The sequence below is a fragment of the Balaenoptera physalus genome, assembly GCF_965194825.1.
Source record: "Balaenoptera physalus genome assembly, chromosome: 6".
Taxonomy (NCBI): Eukaryota; Metazoa; Chordata; class Mammalia; order Artiodactyla; family Balaenopteridae; genus Balaenoptera; species Balaenoptera physalus.
In genome coordinates this window covers 128,762,041-128,776,995 of record NC_138885.1, presented here as the reverse complement: position 1 = coordinate 128,776,995, position 14,955 = coordinate 128,762,041, and the positions used below count along the sequence as shown (strand labels likewise).

General features: G+C 42.3%; 1 protein-coding gene across 9 annotated transcripts in view; it reads left to right on the top strand.

Moving 5' to 3' along the window:
* Positions 1 to 14,955, top strand: part of PID1 (phosphotyrosine interaction domain containing 1) — a 240,117-nt gene that overhangs the window by 158,034 nt on the left and 67,128 nt on the right. Inside the window, exon 2 of one of the 9 annotated variants that reach the window (XM_082464657.1) lies at positions 1 to 14,955. This exon is cut by the window's left edge and continues 24,999 nt beyond it; it is cut by the window's right edge and continues 31,226 nt beyond it. The exons of the other annotated variants lie outside the window; for them this stretch is intronic. The gene's annotated coding sequence lies outside the window, so the exon portion shown is untranslated. 9 annotated transcript variants of the gene reach the window in all.

Here is a 14,955-nt window from a genome sequence, read left to right as displayed (position 1 = left end):
TCCAGATATCTATTATTCTTTCAAAGAATTAATATGAGTGCAAATCTAAACTCTGATTTTTTTAATCTCTCAGTAATAACATGTGAAAAATAAATAAAGGAAGGAAATAACTAAATTTTACCTCTCCAGTTAAATTAGGTCTATTATTGTCTAAGAGTCAGGAGACTTGGTATTTATAGCTGCAGCAAAAATTAATGGAAAATACATTTTGCAAATTCTTAGAGATTCTTAAGACACAGGTTCTGATTTCAGGGACTTCACATTTCAATAAGTCAATACAAATAATTATAAAACAAGGAAATAATTTCTATTACAAAGATGGATTTTAGGAACTCACAGGAAGAACGTGGAATGGTATAGGGAAGGATTCACAGAGGATATAATAACGAGAGCTGAGTCACCTTGAATAGTCAATGTGAAGAGTAAAGACTCAGAAGAAGGGGTCGTTTGGCACGTTTAACACGAAGTTGCGTTTAGTGGAATGGAGGAGAATGTCAACGTAGAGAAGACAGATTATGAAGGACCTGCAGGCCAAGTTAAGGAGCTATTGAAGAATTTCAAGCAGTTGCTTAGTAGGTAATTTATGCATCATGGAAGGTCATCTGTGGCAGGGGTTAGAGTGGGGAGCAGGTCTGGAGGCAGGGGGACTGAAAAAGATGCTATTGCAGTGGTCCAGGTACAGTACGGAGGGAAGCAGAGCAAGAGAAAATGAGCAGTGAAAAGACGGCTACACCTCTCAAAAGCATCCTTAAGGAGGGAGAAACAAAGATCTGGATTATAAACTCAAGTTTGTAATTTGCACAGTTCTCTGGAGAAGAGAGAGAAATTTATTTAAAGGAATTGGCTGACTTAATTGTGGAGGCTGGCAAGTCTAAAATATGCAGGGTGGGCCGGCATTATATTAGCATATAGTATTGGATTTTCGTGCGGCAGAGATCCTTGGTATGGAGAGAGAATCTTCCAAGACCACAGATAAAGTGAAACATTGTTCATGTTATCAGGCTGAATCAACTGATTCTGGGAAGGAGGGTTTCATGTGCAGCGGTGGCATCTGTGAGCTGATTTTTTTTAGTTGACTTGCTCCCCTGCAGGTGTGAGGCTTTCAGAGATAGACAGAATGGCTCATTTTTCTAAAAACATGTTAGAAACACTTCACCCCTTCTATTTAAGACACGTGTTTCTAGATGTGAAGTGCATTGATACAGCTGAGTATATTGCTAGGGAAGTTTAGAAGTTTTAGTTGTGAACCCTAACACTAATGGAAAAGTTAATCATCAGAAGCATTTTCTTGTTGGCAGAGAACCTAGGAAAATGTCTGATAGACTCAAAGCTTTTTCGTTATTCTCTACCTTTCGAGGGTGAGATTTTGTTTAATTTTGTTTTGCTGAAAGTGTATGTGGACCAGTGTGAGCTGAGACCTTTGTATGGATGAAATAGTTTTAGCATTGAAATGATAGATGAGAAGCTATTAACAGGGCTAGTGGACATTTGTGAATCAGTTATCACATGCCATACAGTGGTTGGAGCATTGTACAATTCACTGTCATACAGCTCTAAAGATTTTAGGACCTTCAAACTATAATCTTCTCCCTCAATCACAGCAATTCGAGCATGATATTCATCTTTGAAGCTTTTGGCCAGCTTTTCTCTTTTCTTGCTAAGGTCACTAGAATTTTGTCTCTGACATTTTGAGACAGTTTTTAGAAAGATCATTTCCAAGTTATTTCAGATTACTTTCATTCTTATTTTGATGTCATTTAATTTATCACATAATCAGGACTTCAGGCTCACTGCTGTCCTTGGACAGGCTGTTTTAAATCTGTTTTACTTCTCAATCAATATATTCCTTATTAAAAGGCTTAAAAGATTTAAAATAAGTCCGTTAAAATTTTTAATCCTCTGTCTCATCTTGGAATAGTATTTCTGTTGTTTCCTCGACATGGAGTATTCAATCTGTGCAGAAAAAAAGATAAGAAAAGGAATTCATTTTCTTTTACTTAAGCTGGGATATAGGGAGTGAAAAGTGGCCCCGTTTGAATTTCTCTGCCCTTATCCCATATCTTTCCTCCATCCTTTTTGTGCTTTTTAAAAGGCAGATTTCAAATAAATATACAACACTTTAACTGAAGATTTTCTGGGTCAGAAAATATCGCTCTATCACTGTATCTTCTTATGATTTAATTTCTGAGACAATAAAAATTCCAGTTTAAGCGGATGTCAGTTCTGTAATGGAGATCCATGGGGGACGCCTCAGTACTTTTATTTGAAATAGTTTCTCCACTTGAAGCCCTTCTGTGCCAATATCTGGAAGGGGTGACTCCTCCCCTGCTGCTCGCACCTGCCATTCTGCCATCTTTCCTCGCTGCCTCAGGCTCTTTCTTGACTGTCCAGGTGAGTCTGGGCAGGGAGGAGGATGGAAGGGCTGCAGAGAGTAAGAGGAGGCCCATCTCATTGACCACCCATCCTCACTACCCCACTGGTATTACTCCTCACACCCCAGCAAGGACTAGACCATTCCCAAAATGTGATAGGCTAGGGAGTATTTAAGAGTTTTGTTTGTTTGTTTCTTAGATTCCATGGGAATGTAAATAAGATACAATAGTTATGAAATTTTTTGAGTTGAAAGTTCAACCCATACAGAAATGATCAGTTGCCTTTTTTGTCTACCTTATGTTTATTGTTACATGTGTATTATGTATCATTATATATTGTTTATAATACTTATAAATTATATGGTCATTTTCATTGAGATGTAGGTTTCCTTATTTATCCCATACAGTTAATGGTTTTTTTTTCGGTTGTCATCTCTGATTTTTAAAAAAAGTTTTGCAACTTTTTAATTTCAGTTCTTACAGCTTTTTCTGCTCTAATGGCAAAACTGTCCCTACCTGTCTCTGCCCCATGAGAATGCCCTCCCCACTGTTGTAGCTGAGGAATTGCTCCTTGGCTCTGCCTCCCATTTCCTCAGGGAACCCCTCCTCCCTACTCCTCCCTCACTTAACCTTGCCTTCCCCCAGCACAGACTCTTCCGGTCAGGTGGGACTCTCATCCTTGTCCTAACCTCTCCTGAGTTTGGTTCCTGGTGGCTCGTCTTTCCCAGCAGTGGGTGGGTCATCGTCACTCCCACACCCAGCTATGCCTCCTGGATCTCCAGCCCAGCTGAGCCCCGATCCACCCCCATGTCCAGGAAGGTGCCAGGGCATCCCTGGCATGTGCCAGAAGACAAGGAACAAGGATACAGAGCACGTAAAACCAAAGGATCTTGCTGCTTCTGTCATAGAGCCTTTAAAATCGACCTAAGAGTGTTGCTGTGTTCCAAAGGCGCTGGGGTCTGAGCGTGTCTTGCAGGGTGAAATCCAGGCGCCTGCCCAGCAGAGGAGGCAGACATTCCCCCAGATCCTTCCAAGGAACACGAGCAGGTGGAGCATCTCCTCCAGGTATAGAGCAGCTACCTGGAGTCCTTGTTAATAGGTTTTGTAGGATGAGGTAGAGTACTTTAAACAGCTTGGGTCTTTAAAGAAAAAAAAAATGAGTTTATAACATAGGACAGCTGCAATGACTGAATCTGCTTTCCCCGATGCACTGCAGTCCTGGCCAGACCATCTATGCAGCTGCTGTTTACTCACCAGATACAGATCGGTTGGATTGCTTTTCCCATCCTTCAAACCCCCAGGACACCAAGCCTTGCCATGGTGTAGTAGATTCCAGCTACTGCATCTGTGTTCTTTGGATGCATGTGCTCTAATTAAACATACAAAATAGGATTATGTCAAATAATCATAAAAATAGATCACACTTCACTTTTCTTTTCATGAAGATTATGCCACTCACCCAACCTCAGTAACTCACCTTCAGTGGTGATTTTGGGGGTGATACTGATGAAGGTCCTAAATCACCCATCGTCTCTCGCCTGATGCCTCCTGGGATGGGAAATATGCATTTGTAGGATCACCGGTGGGAGGTAATGATGCAGTTTGTGTCTGCGGACTGTGCCACGTGGGGTTCAGCACCACCACCTCCAGTACATTAATATGCCGACTAGTGTGTGCCTGACACACCGGCTTTTCTACCTCCCTGATTACCTGGAAAATTCCATGTTATTTTTCTGACTCCTTGCCATGAAGACACAAGTGCAGACTGTATTAGAACTCAGAGGTTTCTGCAGCCTGGAGAAGCTTGTATGTGCCCCCAAAGGCGTCCAGTGCCTTCCGTTAAAGAAGGCTCAAAGGATCTCCTCAAATAGGTGATCTGGCTGCCAAATCACCACAATGACTTTCATGATGATTTTTTAGCAGAAAATGATTTTAAGAACTGAACTCCATTGTCCGCATTTATCCCTGTTGAATCAGCAAGACCTACAAGTCTTGGTATTAGCCTCTTCTCATAACACTTTATTACACTGAATTATTATTATTATCATTATTATTAATTACACCGAATCAACCATGGGATATGACCTAAGCATTTCCTATATACTTTGTCAACATAAAATTTAATTGATAAAAGTGTTCCTTTTAGAACTGTCCCATTTTTTTCTAATACTGTATTGTAGTAAGGATACTCACAGTTTCATTACTCCATTATTAAGTCTGATTTGTGGATTCTGCAGAAAAGAAGAGTTCAGGCTTTTTATTTCCTACCACCAGTAGCAGGAAGATGGACTGACCACCACTCATAGAGCAATGCCCTTGCTCTCAAGCATGAACCACACAGCTCTCTCCACGGCCTGGCCCCTAAAGGCCCCCTCCAGCTTCATCATGCCCCTTCCGTCACCCTCTGACTCCTACTCTGTGCTCCCTGGTTACCAGACCCAGATTCCTTCATGCCTCTGTGCCTTGGTTTATGCTGTTCCCTCCCCCAGACTGCCTTTCCCTACCTTCTTTGCCAAGACTCCTCCGACTCATTCTTTGTGACTCTCTGTAGACCCCGCTTCCTCCCGCAAGTGTTCCCTGGTCGCCCCAGGCGGGCCCTTTTGTACCTGGGGGACGCCCACCCCCATCTGTGTTAGCACCTGCCTCTCCATGCTGCAATTGACCACGTCTCTGTCTCCTGTGCTTTGCGGAGGGTGAGGTCATCATTTGTTACCAATGCCTCAGCGTCATCTGTCACCCAGTGCAGTGGGCTCGTAAGTGGTGGCTTCAGAGGGTAATCACCAGCTGAGCTGTCACGGGAGCATTGACTTCTTCTAATAAACTGAGTTAATAATAGATCCAAGCCACACAATGGAAAGATAATTAAAAAACGTGTTGCTTCTGATCTCTTGGATTTCTGGGTCTAACTGTTTCTTAGGAGTCTAACCCAGCTAGAAAATTTTACATTCAGTAAATACAGTGAAACACATAAAATATTCTTTTTCATTTTTTTCTTTCTTTTCCTCTTTTTTTTTTTTTTTAATTTCAAGGCTGTGTACTGTTCTCTTGCCAAAGTCAAAAGAGCTGAGAGGGGTAAAGCATGTGTGAGTGGGTGTGCAAGTTCCATGAGTTTCTGGCCATTTTTGTTTTAAGATGGCATAATTTCATGGCTGTTGAAAAAGCTGTCAACTAAATACTCCACTGTAGGGGATCTCAAATTTTCACGTGCCAACCAAACACCTGGGGCTCTTAATTAAGAATGCAGATTCTGACTCAGTAGATCTGGCAAGGGTCCTGCTGTTGTGCATTTGTGACAAGCTCTTCAGGGACGTCCGTGCTACCAGTACGTGGACCACATTTAGAGCACGAGGCTGTAGCATTCAGATGGTGTCTCAGCATTTTCATCTGGTGAGACTTTTAAAACAAAATTGTTTCCTTCTGTTTCAAAATGCTCAAGTAAAAAAGCGCCGCAGATGATCTGATTATAAGCAACCTGAACAGACCTCATATTGTTGTCTTTCTGGGCTTGTGCAGGACGTTTTGGAGTCTAGGCAAGCAAGCTCATGGCACAGAAACAAGACGTCCAGCATCCTGATGGCCTTCAGCTCTTTTTCCTGGTGGTCGGGTTTAGAGTGAAAGGAGGCACATCTCACCATTCTCTCTAGTAAAATTTTACTAACGGTTAGCTGTTCATTTTGTGGCATTCCCGAAACCAATTTATTGGCTCCCATTTCCATTGGGTGAGGAATAGAATATTCTTGTAGGAGAATATCCTTGTATCCAGATATTAGGAAATCTTTCCCATTTGTTCCGGAAAACCCCTGTGTATTAGTTTCCTAGGGCTACCGTAACAAAGTACCATAAACTTGCTGGCTCCAAACAACAGAAGTTTATTCTCTCACAGTTCTGGAAGCCAGAAGTCGAAGTCAAGGTGTTGGTAGAGCCGTGAGGCCATGCTCTCTGAGAAGCCTTCAGGGGAGAATACTTCTTTGCCTCTTTAAACTTCTGGTGACTCTTGGAATTCCTTGGCTTCTGGCTGCATCGCTCCAATCTCTGCTTCCATCTTCACATGACCTTACTCCCTGTGTGTCTCTTATGAGGACCCCAGTCATTGGATTTAGGATACACCCTGAATCCAGGAGGTCCTTAGATCATTCATACATTCATACATCTTATTTGGAAATACATTTCCAAATAAGATCACATTCACAGATGTTGGGGATTGGGACTTGGACATATCTTTTTGGGAGATACTGTTTGATCCACTGTACCCTGAATCCATTGTGGGATCAGGATGTGAAGGTTGGTGCAAGAGAATAATACATACAAACACCCTATTCTGTGCAGAGCAGAGTGGGAGCTGCATCCTCCCAACCCCCTCCTCCGTGTATTGGAGGAAGGGGGTGGGAAGATGCCAACGCCATTGTTCCATCCCTCCAAGTAACTGTAATGATAATTAAAGAAACAGTAATGAACAGATATTAGCTTTTTATATGTGGCAGAGCCTGTGCAAAGAACTTTTTTAAAGTTTGCATTTAATCTTTGCAACTATGAGATACCTGTCATTTAATGCTATTACAGATGGATTCCTTCATTTGTAAGCTTTCTTTCAGATAATGGCCTCTATTTAGTTCTTCCTCTTTTTCCTACCCACTGATCGAGCTACCTAGCTGTCCAGCCAGCAGTCTACTGATCTGCTCAGTTATTTTATTTTATTTCTTTTTGTAAGGAATTATTTTTATTTATTTATTTATGGCTGTGTTGGGTCTTCGTTTCTGTGCGAGGGCTTTTGTCTAGTTGTGGCAAGCGGGGGCCACTCTTCATCGCGGTGCGCGGGCCTCTCACCATCGCGGCCTCTCTTTGCTGTGGAGCCCAAGCTCCAGACGCGCAGGCTCAGTAGTTGTGGCTCACGGGCCCAGTTGCTCCGTGGCATGTGGGATCCTCCCAGACCAGGGCTCGAACCCGTGTCCCCTGCATTGGCAGGCAGATTCTCAACCACTGCGCCACCAGGGAAGCCCCTGCTCAGTTATTTTTAGGCCGTCTCATTCCAGAAAGCGTGAAGACGTTTTTCAAGAACATGGCTTATTAGTGCCTGTAAGTCTTGATTTGTCATTCATTAATTACTTAGATAATAATAAGATTTAGAAGCCAATGCTGATTGACGTGAAGGTAAAGTATTTCTAAGGCAGTTGGAAAAGATCATTCAATTGATCAAAAATTCACCGTCTACACAGCTTTTCGGCTGCTATCTGATTGCACAAAGCATGATGTATTAATCTCCTTGCATAAAGTAAGTTTCATATTTCACCACCTGCCTCCCTGGCCAATTAGTTACAGGGAACAAGATGGTGGAAGAAAAAAACTCTTAATTGTATCATTCCTCTAAAGTCTCCTGAAGATGTAAATATATTGTTCACCTGTTTGCCACTAGAGAGGAGGGCATTTGTCCTCATCTTTCGAAACAATGGCTACTTAATAAATGAGTTAACAAGCAGAAAATACATGGAGGGCAAGGTGTTTAGTGCCTTCTAGGATGCTTCACTGTGTCTTAATATACTGAACCTCAGTTGGCCCTGAGCCATCCCTCGGGATTTAGCTGTTTTCTTTTAGTGTTCATTTCAGGATCTAGAATCAGTTAACATCAGATTTTCCTAGAAATCAATATCATAGCGTAGATAGGATTCCAAGATTCTAATTGTGAGCACAGAAAGGAATATGCAGTCTCTTTACTGGTGGACAATGAGAGCTAAACCAGAATCAAATGATTCTAAACGGCTGCTTTTAAAGATGAGAATATGTATCTTGTGCCAGATTACTGCTATTGAAATACTCCCTCGCTAAAAAAAATATTCTATGTCGGATTTTCAAATTATTTTGGTCCTAACACGTGAACTTGAATTTATGTGTAGGTAGTAGATTCTTTAGCAAAATAATGGGCAACAGCTTATTTCTTTAGGTTCTTCCTTACTTATCCAATCTACACAGATTCCATCGCCTGAAAAAGAGAGAACGCATTGTATAGTGTCCTGCTTTAGAGTAAACTGGACTCTATCTGCCTGGAGCACATCTGGGCTACACCTCTCGCCAACTCTGTGGTTTTGGGCAAAGTACTTCCACCCTCTGTGCCTCAGTTATTTTATCTGTCAGATGGGGTTATTTGGAGTCTCCAAGTTATAGAGTGGATGGAATGGTGAAATAAGAAAATACATGTGAAATGGTAAGCACAGACTTGCCCTAAAGCAGCTCGATCCAATAGGAATATAACATGAACCACATTGGTAATTTTAAATTCTGATAGACTCATTAAAAAGTGAAAATAGACAGGTGAAAATAATTTTAATAATATATTTTATTTAACCCAGTATATTCAAAATATTTTTTATTTCAACATGTGATCAAAATTATTAATGTCATATATTACTTTACCTATCTCTGGCCATCAACACTAATGATTCTGATTCACTTGGTCTGGGGTACAGCCCTGGTCTGGGTGTGTGTGCAGAGCTCCCAGCTGATTCTAATGTGCATACCGAGAATCAGACCAGTGTCCGAGGCAAATCACTTTCCCATACCCACAAAATAGATGTTGCTATTGGCTGTAACAACTTAACAATGTTATTGATAAGAATTGAATATGGTACTGATGATGAAATGTGTTGTAAAATATAAAATGCCACAAGGAGGGAAGAGCTTTTCGTTATTAATAATTATGTCAAAATAGGGAGGGAAGCAATCCTCAATGGAATCACCTTCTGAAGATATGCTAAGAACCTAGGCAGTCTTTCCTTTGATTCCACCGACTCCTGTCTTTTCTTGAAAAGAGGTGCTTTTTTTTTTTTTTTTTCCGAAGCTGATGTTTACTAAGCACTATCTTGGTGGCAGGCTGTATGGATAATGGGAAAAGCATGTTTTTAGAAGTAATGTTCATTAGAGGCAAGTGCCAGCTCCATCTGTTTCTTAGTCTGGGTCTTGGTTTCCTTATCTGTAAATGGGATGATTGATACATACAAGGCTCGTCTTTTTTTTTCTTAGAATGCACACAGCTGGGCTTTTGTAAGGACTGATATAAATGATGGACATAAAGTATGTAGCTCAGGCTCTGGCCTCCCTCCCAGGCATTCTGCTGGGCCCTGGACATGCGTGTGGTTCTGGGTGACTCAGGGAACCAGCAATCCTTGGTAGCAGTTTAAGTCACTAGCGGCATTTGAACAATTACAATAGCCGGCGAGCGCACACTTCCCAGAGCCCACACTCCTGGGCCCTCCTCTCTCACACACTGACATAGGAACCCTTTTTTCCCTTTCCACAGATGATATCTCAAGAGATTTGTTCTAATCTATGTCCAAATGGACTGTTTCCTTCTGTCCTGAGGGGAGAGATTGGGTTTAGCATGGCTGAATTGGTTATTCAGCTTTTAACAGCCCGCAGCAGGAAGGAAGCCCTTTGTTGCTGATTGAATCTCCCCTTGGGAGTGCGGGAAGCTGTTTGAGTGAAGTGTGCCCAGATCAGATTGGAGTCCAGGCTAAAGGAAGTGCCCCCATCTCCGTGGCTTATGGAAATTCCTTCCTATTATTCTAAAACTGAGATAAATGTAACAATCGCATGTTACAACATTGTGGGCTTTCTTGCACAAATTTATTTCAAAAGCTTGTTGACCATTAAAAAAAAAAAATTCACCCAGGATATAACCATCCTGTGGGTCCTGGTGTCTCCATGACTGGTTTACGAGTTCTGTTTACTGTTTGGGAACTTTGTCAGAGCACTGCACGTGGTTCTGTGGTGCCAGAGACATTTGTGTCTGTGCCTCTATTTTCCTAGGTGAAGAAATTCAGGTTTATAGAGAGTTGGGGACCCACCTAAAACCTTGCACCCATGATATTTACAGCTGGCATTGGTGGATGGCCTCCTTAGCCAGGTGGGATGTGAAATGCTCCATGTGGGTTATCTCATTTCATCCCACCCCTATGAGTTAAGCACTAATATTATACCGATTTTATGGGTAAGTCACTTCTCCCAGGTTCCATATCTAGGAAGCAATAGAGACAAGATAAAAACCTAAGAATTTCAGCAGGGCGTTTCTGAGTGAGCACTGCCTCTATTGGGTTTATGTAAGTTGGAAGTTCACTGTGATAATTAACAATTTACTGAGTTCAAAGCAACAGGGGAGATGCCATAAGACAGTTCATGATTAACTCCTAATGAGTGATACAGTCAATAATTGCTATATGAGTTCAGACTAATTTGAGTCTAATGTATTTTTAAAAATCACATAAAACACACAGTTGGCTACTCACAGCTTCATAACACTCTATGTTTCCTACCATGAAGTCAATTCTTAGTCTATTCTTAGTTGTATTGTGAGCATATGCTGCTCACATTAAACATTTCTTGGAAACGTTTACATTTGCAGTGCTGTTTTGTCAGGTTAATTAAAGCTGTCCCACAGCAGTATATGCAGAGGCCATTCAGAGGAAATTTAGTTGAAAGGTTGTCTATAACATAAGCTGAACCAAATAAGTGAGTGACAGTGGCAGAAGATGCGAATTTATTCATTCATTTATACAGATTGAGTCCCACTCATTTGGTAACATTGCTTCAGCAGAGGAAGTGGAAGGATAAATTAGACAGCTACTCAAGGAATTCAGAGTCTTGTAGAAAAGAGAAATAAGCCAGTTAAGGTAGAATTTCTTGAACAAGGAGGTAACAAGCCTAATAAGAAATATCAGTCTGATACAGGAGAGCATCTTGCTGTTGTTTGTGATGCAAGGGTGGGCAATATTTTTAGCAATTGCTGAATCATCAGTCTGGGAAGAGTTCCTTGGTTTGTAAAATCCAGCATATTAGTCCAGACAGCTTTCGTAACCAGTGGCCTTGCAACCCAGGTAGTTTAACACAATGAGCCCTTGTTTCTTGTGTCAGCAAGAAGTCCAATGTGGATTGTCCACGAGGGGCTCTTCTCCAGGGTCTAGGGTCTCAGCTCTTGCCATCTGGTCACTGTGTTCACCACACCCAGAGTCCTTGGCTTCCTTCCCTGGATCATTTGCGTCTGGTTGACAGACAGAGGAAGAGAGAATGTGGACCCTGTGCATCCTCCTAAAGATGACCTACATCAGCACCATGACCACACCTTGCTGCAGGGGGCTGGTGACCGTCCTCTAGCAGAGTACTCAGGTCCAAGAGGGGACCCTTATGTTGCTAGGCACCGGAGTCTCTCTCACACCTAGATTTTTTTTTTTTTTAACAGAAATCTACCATCTCTGCAGCATGTACCCCTGCATCCTTTCATGATGAAAGGAAAAACTCTTAGCCCTAAAGAGGTTAAACTCTGTTACTGTATCTGATGAATAAGGTTTATCCTCCCTGCCTGTCAGACCTGCAGTTTGACCACGGAGGTAACCTCCCTCTTCATTGGTTTCCTTGGTGCCAAGAGACTGGATAACATCTCTGCTACAACTGCAAGGAACTAAAGGATCCAGTCCCTGAGAGATGGCATTTCCGCCAGTCCCTTATTGAAGGTTGCCCGGAAGCTGTCCTGTGTTCCAGACTGCATGGCAAATGGAAATCAGCTTTGCTGGCCTGAACCCTCCCGGAGTGCTCTGTGCCTGGTTTTACCCACTCTGAGCATCAGTCTTGACTCTCATTGTCAGGTGGAGGGCTCCCTGGACAGATGCTATGTATAACAGTACCGAGAGGGTTCTTTTCCTGTGGAGTCTATTAAGATAACAGGGATTTGATGAGAAGGACTGAGCCCTCAGTCTGTGAAGAGAACAACACGCATCTCCCTGCCTACTTATAGTCAAGCACCAGAAATGCAGAGCAGCTTCTCTTCTCCACTTCGTTTCTCTGCCCTGAGGATAAGGTGAGAGCTCTGCACTAGTTCTGGGAGGAACCATCTCTGCTTAGGGCTTACCTTCCTCCTTGCTTGGAGGCCCACATGGTTCTTTCTCTTGATCAGCTTCTTGCTTCAAAACCCTGATGACTGAGTCTTGGGCTCTATATTAGTGTCCCATTGCTGCCACAAACTTAACCAATTAAAATGACACATTTATTCTAGTACAGTTCTGTAGGGCTGGAATGGTACTCAGCTAAAATCAAGGTGTCAGCATGGCTACATTCCTTTCTGGAGGATCCAGGAGAGAGCCCACTTCCTCGTCTTCTCCAGTTTCTAGAGGCTGCCTGCATGCCTTTGTGTGTGTCCCTTCCTCCATCTTTCAGGCCAGCAATGGCTGATCAAGTCTTTCCCATGGTGCTTCACTCTGATGTGCTTCTGCCTTCCTCTTCCACGTGAAAGGACCCTTATGATGACATTGGGCTCACCTGGATAATCCAGGGTAATCTTCCTCTTTTAAAGTCAGATGATTAGCAACCTGTGAATCCAGAACCTGTGAATATGTTACATTACATGGTAGAGGAGAGTTAACAGATGGAATTAAAGGTTCCAGAGAATAAGATGTGGATGCCTTTGGGAGGCCTTTATCCTGCCTGCCACTGGCTCCGCAAACCCCTTTGCTCGTGGTTTTAGACAACAGTTTGAGCTAAGAGGAGGCATCTGAAGCTGCTGATAGAGAGTCCAGCGTCTAATAGCAGAAAGTCTGGGATTTCTCGCTTCATATCACTATCTTTGTGACCTTGGGCAAACTCTATCTTCCCTGTGCCTCTCTTCCTTGAATTATCAGTTGGACATGATAATAGGACTGCCCTCATAGAATCATTATGGTTTTAAATGAGATAATGCACACAAAAATCTTGCATTGCATTTAGGCCATAGTTAGAGCTGATAGACTAGCTGTTAGTAATTATTGACTTATGATTGTTGCACCCAGGGCAGGGCTGTGTCCTGTGCAGCTAGCTTCTGCATACACCTGTGTTGGCTTTTGCATTCTCTGGGTGACAGCAAAGTTGTTTTTCAAGTTTCTTACAGGGGAACATGAGAACCCTTTTAGAAGTAGAAACTCTGTTTATATTTGTCACCCCGATCTGACACTAGGTATTGATGCTTTTTCACCCCATGTCCAGTATCCTGTGTTCACACCAGGGAACCTTTTCCATCCTCCCCAAGTTTCTGCATGGGGAGGAAACCCTTGTCAATCAACTTCACCAACTGCTTGGATTGTGTAAAACACAGACTATCTCTTAGGTAACAGACCACGTGAGGATTTGTTCAGTAGGAACAGATTAGCTGTATTTTGAGACGTGTGGATAGTGCAGTGGGTCTATTTGATGGATCAAAGGGCTGTCTAGCTGCTAGACCTTATTCTGTGATGTCAGGCTTCCCTGAGCATCTGGCTTGCCAAGGAGCAGGTAAGTGCAGGGAAGGGTTTCCAACGTGGAACCTTTTGTTGCTGATCATCCCTGGCAGAGAGGACCCAGCTCTGCCTCTGATTTTAATAGTTGTCCATCGCCAGAGCAGGCCTGGGGTAGATTTGATCTGAGCACCGGGGCTTTTAGTGGACTAAATCATCTTGGGGAGTTAAGGGATCTTGGACCTACCTCTTTATGAGTGGGCACAGAGAGAGATTTCTCTAAATTCTATAGAAGTAGCTGGTGGAAGAGGAGGAATCTGGCCGTGTGTGTGTGTGTGTGAATGTGTGTGTGTGAATGTGTGTCTTTAAATATTATTGTTGCCTGTGTCAGAAGCACACGAAGGAGGCAGTGTTTTTTTTTTTTTTTTTTTTTTAATCTGAGTTGCATTGTTGTTATATGTGAGAAGCCTGGTTTTTATTCTCTGGGAAAAAATGCACTGGATCATTAGGGAGGCTTCATTTCCTTTGTAGTTTTCTAATTCCCTTTACACAAAATGTTGTCTGATGTGATAAAAAAAGAACCTATTTTAACTCGTAAACTAGCACATATAAACATTTTATTAAGCTGTTAACATATATGATCTTACTGTAAACTATTACAATCCTATTGAAACTGAGTTTGGAGCATGAAATAATTATAATAGTATGATGTTCTAGTTTTACAATATAAGAAGAAAAACTTCTATAGAAGAAAGGAGGGGATTATTATACACCTTCAAATGCAGAAGAGATCAATGAAGTCTTTTCCCCCTATCATTTTATACTCTTTCAACTTGATCCTTTTGGGCAATGAGAGGATATCTTGACCAAGAGGCAGGTCTTCTAGAAGGGAACCCCAAATTTTAAGCTTTGATCAAATGTTGTGCCTTTTCGTGTCACTTCCGCTCTGGCTGACTTTTAACTCGCAGTTGGACAGTCACGTTCAATCAGAGTGCCATTCTAAAATGGGATTTAAATTTTACATTAATGTGCTTACTCCAGGCTTCTAACCAAACGAACTCTCTCACTTCTCTGAATTTTTTACGTATATATTTCTTTTCACGTGTTTGTTTAGTTCAACATTCATGGAATCCCACAAGAAGTTATGCTATGGGTGCCCTGCCTTCGGGTATTGAATTTCCTGCCTCAAAATGGTCGCGTCAAAGCCAGTGGGTGCAAATCTGCCCGCATAACGTGGTTAATATAAACCACATCTGCTGCCTAATGTGTGGGAAGGTAGGGAGTAAAGTAGGAGCCCGTTCTGTGTTTCTACCCGCCCTCCCCCCAACCTCATCCGCTCCCTTACTTCTCTGAATTAAAAT